Source organism: Rhagoletis zephyria, unplaced genomic scaffold (assembly GCF_001687245.7).
Source record: "Rhagoletis zephyria isolate East Lansing unplaced genomic scaffold, Rhagoletis_zephyria_1.1 Rzeph_scaffold_07620, whole genome shotgun sequence".
Lineage (NCBI taxonomy): Eukaryota > Metazoa > Arthropoda > Insecta > Diptera > Tephritidae > Rhagoletis > Rhagoletis zephyria.
This window is the reverse complement of record NW_016164703.1, coordinates 22,967-29,799: the sequence shown is the minus strand read 5'-3', so window position 1 is coordinate 29,799 and position 6,833 is coordinate 22,967. Positions and strand designations below refer to the sequence as shown.

The window sequence follows — 6,833 nt, the reverse complement described above, 5'->3', positions numbered from 1 at the left end:
CTAATGTGCATTCATACATGTATGTATGTATATTAGACTGCGCCTTATTTTGGAACTTTGCCCTAAAAAGCAAGACTCTCCCTAGAAAGGTTATTTTGGTCATAAAAACGTGCCCTGCGAAAAAATTTTAAAATCGCATGACGGAAACGTATAATTTAGTATATTTTAATAACACTTGATATGCCCCGATGTCATATATTGCGTAATACTAGAATTTTTTAGATTCTGAGCTCTGAGTTAATTTTTAAAAATGTAGTGGAAATTAAAAATTTTGTTATTTAGTACTTGTGTAACATATGTGTTTACTCCTTTTTTATATACATACATACTACTTAGGTTAGGACAAAATAATAATTTGATGATTGAAATAACTTAAATTTTTTATGTAAATATATTTAATAAAGTTTTGCTTTTCAAAATAATGAAAACTGGATTTCTGGTGAAAATTTAAGGAGATATCAACATTATTTTTCCCATATTTATATTGAACAGGCAAAAGCACATTAAGTGGCATTACAACATATTAAATTACCTATTGGCTTATAGGCAATTTTGACCACATTGTTAAAAATTTGATGAATATTTATGCGGAACTTTAGGGCCTTTGGGGCACGTTTCTTGCTTAAAGTATTGCTTTGTAGCTTACTAAAAAATTGTCCCATACAAATACGGCGCAGTCTTATGTACATGCATACATACATACATGTATATGCACGAACAAAGTCAACAAAAGTTGATGGTATACATTTTAAACACTAATATTAGTTTTAACTTTTTTTTAACAGAAAACTAGGCGGCTTAGCGGCTGTACGCCATACCGACATATTAGCATTTTAACTCCAGTTTGGTCATCAAAGTTTTACGCAATTTGTCAGCGCGTTTGTGGCACACCGTACTTTTCAGCATGTTCTAGCTTCGTGTTGAATTATTAATTTTCGAATTAATAGATTTTTATAAAAATTTGTCGGCCTGTGAAAATTTCAGTGTATCTCATTTTTGTGCGTTTCAATACAAGTCAGATTTCTTAGCGTCTAACCTCAAAATTGGCTTCAACAGAAATCACCTGTTTTAAATGGATGCTTAGATTTTCAAAAGAGTTGTCTTTCGACTATGGAACCATTGCAGCGCAGATCAAACAGGACATACTACAACTACCAAGGAGGCTCAGATCTGTAGCCATTAATTCGTTTTTCAGATAAGCCTATATGCTTTGCATCTTTAGAAAGCTCTGCAACTGAAACGCACACCAACAGAGTGAATTTACCGGCGACTGGCTACTGCGGCAGCTGTTGTGACGATGAAGACATCAAGAGTATCGAACACTTTCTTTTCTATTGCCAAGGTCTGGCTCAAATTAGGTGGCGGCCTTTCCATCAGTACTTTTTAGACTGTCTTTCGGACCTAATATTTTACATATCTGGGTAAACGATCGGAGTCGACATAAAGCCAATCAAACGGTATCACAACAGGCCGTATAGTGCCTCCATCTGGCTATTTGTTAAAGCCATCCACCAAACTAGCCTACGTAAAATTTTAGTTCCTTATACACTTTCAACAATAACATTCCTCAGTTGTCATCTAACGTTATTTTAATCAATGATCTGGCATTTAGAAAAATGAACAGATTGCAACACCCAATGCATAAAAATGATTAAGAAGTAATGGAAATGCGATAACTGTAACTTAGCAAATCCGGCAAAAACTTCCAACATTAAACGGCGTAGCACCGTCGCTCTCAAATGATGTGAAATACATACTTGGGCGTCATCTTTGGCAGGAATCTGACCTGGAATCGTACCGTAGAAAACCACTTCAGAAAGGCCATTACCGTCCTCTACGCCTGCAAAATGGCAATAAGCAAGAAATTGGGTCGTAAATTTCACATAGTACACTCGATTTACGCAGCAGTCGTACATCCTGTGTTATTATACGCCACCAAAGTCTGGTGGACATTACTGGATAAGTCGATCATTAATTCTAAACCAAGTTTCAAAGGATGCTAGTAGCACTGCCATCCATGCCCACAAAAGCTCTGTAAACACTCTTAAACTGTCTACCCCTAGACCTTTTTGGGAAGCTTAAGGCTTCTTAAGGGCAATACTGTAAGATTAAGGGCACTGTCAAAATGGAAAGACACCAGGTTTGGTCACACCAACATTCTAACCAATTATACATACACAGCACCGCCTCTCGAGCTGGAGACAGTTTTTTCTCTGGCGCCAGAATTTTTGTAAAAGATTTTGAAATTTCAAAGATATGTTCTCAAAGAATAATTCTCAAACTTAAGGTATCCACACACCTATGCGATTCTGTCGGTGCGAATCTGTTCCAACATAATTTACAACAATGCCGACCATAGTTTTCACAGTTCTTCTTTTGGTTGTGCCGAAATCGCAGACTCCGTGTTTTGAGAACGAAAAAGGTCAATAGAAGGATTTTACAAACAATTACAATTGGATTAAAACAAAGTTGAACGTAAGAAAACAAAACATATTTGATGTAGAAAAGTTAAGAATTTTATTTTTGTTGAAAAATATTTTTTGTTTGTCCATAAATTGACAGTTTTTGCAGCGATAATATCGCACAGATGCGTACTTGCGTTTTCGAAGCAGTAACGTCTGTAGCATCAATAACGGTGCGGATTCGTCGTAGGTGTGTGGATACCATTATTCAAAATATTCAGTGCAATGTAGAATAACAATATGCATACCAAATGATATACAAAATTCTTTAGAAGGACAAATTGGTATTGAAAATTCCCTCTTAATTATGTTATTTGTTAAGCTATTAAAGTAGAAGGGTGAAATTCGAAATGTCACTTTCAAAATAAACGGCTCATATATATAGTAGATTTAATATTTCTAAAATGAGAAATATCGGAAATAGTCGCTTATACGGTATGAAGCTGTATACCGTCTAACATTTTATATGCCCATTTTATAAATTATACGAGTAATACATGATATTTTTCCCAAAGGAAAATGTTACTCTTGTCAGAAGGATGCAGGTTATCTAGCCAACGCACTCAGCACACTCTGTCGAACCTATATTTTTAAACTATATAAAATTCCTTCTGTGGGTTTTTCTTTCATCTTGCATTCCATCTCAAATAATATCACAGGTTTACAAAAAAAAAAGTTTCTGCATATTGAACCAAACCCTATATCCCTACGCCCTGAATGCGAATCCGAGGTCTGTTAGCCTCCATCACGTCAGGTTTATTTAATGAATTTTTCCCTATTTGACCCTCCAATGCGCTCGAACCTGACATGATGAGATGGGATGGATGACAGACCTCGAATTCGCATTCAGCGCGCCGAATGACATAAGGATATAGGGGTTTGGTTCAATATGCAGATACGTTTTTTTTGTAAACCAGTGTAATAATTCTACTTTTTTAGCCAAATATTTGTCACAGTAGCTAAAAAGTCTCTGTCACTTTTATCTGTATATAAATATTATTTAACAACAGGCATATACATACAAACATAACAACGTAGGCATAAATAATAAAACAACGAGTCAGATTANATAATATCACAGGTTTACAAAAAAAAAAGTTTCTGCATATTGAACCAAACCCTATATCCCTACGCCCTGAATGCGAATCCGAGGTCTGTTAGCCTCCATCACGTCAGGTTTATTTAATGAATTTTTCCCTATTTGACCCTCCAATGCGCTCGAACCTGACATGATGAGATGGGATGGATGACAGACCTCGAATTCGCATTCAGCGCGCCGAATGACATAAGGATATAGGGGTTTGGTTCAATATGCAGATACGTTTTTTTTTTGTAAACCAGTGTAATAATTCTACTTTTTAGCCAAATATTTGTCACAGTAGCCAAAAAGTCTCTGTCACTTTTATCTGTATATAAATATTATTTAACAACAGGCATATACATACAAACATAACAACGTAGGCATAAATAATAAAACAACGAGTCAGATTATTTAAGAAGAAATTCAAAAAAAAAAGTGCTGTTGTCAGGAAAATGCATTTTTCACCCTTCAATAGCTCTTAACATGTTCGTATATTACATAAACACAGATGTACGTACACTTGCGGTCAGCTGATTAAGTCAAGTGACATTTTGACTAGTTTTTGCTATTTTTATTTTGTTTATTTAATGTTTATTTTTTTATAAAAGTTTGGCAGTTTACTTAACCAGCGCCACAAAATTCCATATTTCAAACTTCATACAAAAATTATGAAAATTCAAAAAACTTTAACAATTGCACCCAAAAATTTTAAATTTTTTATTCTTGCTGATGGTGCTTGCCATTTTCTCCCATATAAGCGATATATGGAAGAAAATGCACAACACCGTCAGCCAAAGAAAAAAATACATATACCTACCAAAATTTAATAAGCTAGAAAACTGAATACCAAACATTTTTCTAAAAATTCTGAATAAAAAGTTTAAAATTTTTGGGTGCAATTGTTAAATTTTGTTGAATTTTCATGATCTTTGTACGAAGTTTTAAATGTGGATTTATGTGGCGCTGCTGAGGTAAATTGCTAAACTTTTTTTAAAAGAGTATAAACATTAAATAAACAAAAGAAAAATAGCCAAAACTAGTCAAAATGTCACTTGACTTAATCAGCTGACCACAAGGGTACATATGCATATGTGTTCTCGTGCATTTTCTATAATTTATGGTTATTTCACAAAAAGCAACAATGCACTGGTGCAGTAAATATTTTCAAAACTTTTTATACGCATATATGTATTGTACTTACAATTTCATTAAAAAATGACATGCTAGCAAATATATTTTATTGATTTAAGTTAAAATATCACAAATTTCAGGAATAACAGTACAGTAACAAAAAAATTATGTACAAAAATATGAAACAAGCATACATAGGCATGCATAGAAAAGGTATGCTATGGTGAATATGCCTATAAAATAATATGTATGTATGTATGTATGTACATTTTATACAAAAGTATGTGTGCATTTGCTCTTAGCATTGACATCTGCCATTCAATTTCGAATTAACTGATTGGCAAATAAATAGTTGGATAAGCACCAGTGCTTATCAATATGTCATCAATTCTGATTTTATAAGTTTGATTTTATTGAGAAATGAGAACGACATTTAATTACCTTCAATAGCATGCCAGTCAATACTCATGCACAGGCAAGTAGCTAAAGACAAGTTTTAACGTTTCACGGAAAAAATTAATGTAAATTGTTTGGGTCAATTATAATCTCGATATAAACGTAGTTTCTGGTGTTTCCTCACTGAAAACGTACAAATTTAAAAATGTTGTTTGCTTTTCTTAAAAAATATCTAAGCAACTATACATACATACATACATATTTATTCCAAACTCTGGCAAAATCACTCTCATCAAAAACAGCCGAAGCTATAAATACACCTTAATCAGTACAAAAAGAAATCACACATTAAAAACCCTCACTCGTTTCGTATTTCCACTTAGTACTAGCAAATGTTTTGGTACACGATTTGATTTGACATCCATTCTCAGTAATCAGTGAACGCAACAACTTTGATTTAACGGCGTTAACAGTTGTTACAGTTGCTCGCAATCATGAGTTGCGTTCCCAAACTCGCAAGAAGTTGCATGAATTTACAGGATTTTACGATAAGGCATTCCCGTACTCGGTTATCTGGCAAAGTAGGGGCAAAATGCGAGAGTAAAATCGGTCCTCTCTTTGTCAGAAGTTGCAAGATTTTACCCCAAGAATTTTTGCTGGTAAAATCTGGTAAAGTGACAAACTATCAGCTGTTCAAATGATTTCAAATTTGAATAAGCAAAAACAAAAGTACATCTGCATTTTCACCTTGTTAAATATATCCTAGCGAACAAATATCAAGTTTTGTAAGTATTTTTGTTAATTTTCTGGTGTATTTAAGCAATATTTAGAAGATCGCCAAATGATGAAAAAAACTGCTATCTAAACAAAACATGGCATCCACGATGTATTTGACAGTTTTACCATCTTTTACCCGAAAAACGTTCCCGTACTTTTTGGTTTTTCTCTCTTTCTCTGACAGCAATTTAGTTTTTTGACTGTTTTATAGGTTTTACCCAGAAAAGTTGAGTAACGAAACTATGGAATGGGATTCGCTCGAAAATTGAGCCGTCGCACAGTGCCGCCTAATTGGGCATAAATCGAAATATTCGTTATCTGCAATTTGAACTTCTCTGGTATTTTTGTAAAGACAATTTATCCACTAAAAATAATTAAACAGACATTTCCCCAAAAAATTAATTTTATACCGCCAGGAAGCCACTAAAGTCGACAGATTTTATACTAAGAATTTTAATAAAGCATACCCAGGCATAAACCCTTCACAGAAAAAAATTTCAAAAATATATTCTTTGAAATAAAATGTTGGTTTGACTTTTGTTCCATATAGATAGCAGAGAATAACAGGAATTAAAATTTTGGAATAAAATTAAACACAGGGTGTAACTGCGGTGTGAAAAAAAAACTATTTTTTTAAATGAAATTTCAAAAAATGCTAAATTTTAATGGAATGAATAAAAAATATATGTAAAAATTGGTTATTTTTTATTATTTGATTAAATAGCACGGGCTTTGAGCTTCCAAAGGAAGAAATAAAAACCTGCTAATTTTTTGCACTTTCTGAAGTAATGCGTTTTTCGCTAATGCATAAAATAATTTTTTCATTTTTTGTCAGTGCCTTGAGATCTACACGATTCGCTCCATTTTCAAAAATAAAGTGTCACATTAAAAATCTTAACCTGTGGACAATAGAAGGTTTATTTTTTTTAAGAGTNTCAGTGCCTTGAGATCTACACGATTCGCTCCATTTTCAAAAATAAAGTGTC

At 33.3% G+C, this 6,833-nt stretch overlaps 1 long non-coding RNA gene across 1 annotated transcript; it reads left to right on the top strand.

The window, feature by feature from the left end:
* Positions 1 to 258: 258 nt before the first annotated feature.
* LOC108374349 (uncharacterized) lies at positions 259 to 6,247 on the top strand. The gene is made up of 3 exons (XR_001849035.1): positions 259 to 273; positions 1,657 to 1,658; positions 6,118 to 6,247. It is a non-coding gene; the product is annotated as an uncharacterized LOC108374349 (long non-coding RNA).
* Positions 6,248 to 6,833: the final 586 nt, after the last annotated feature.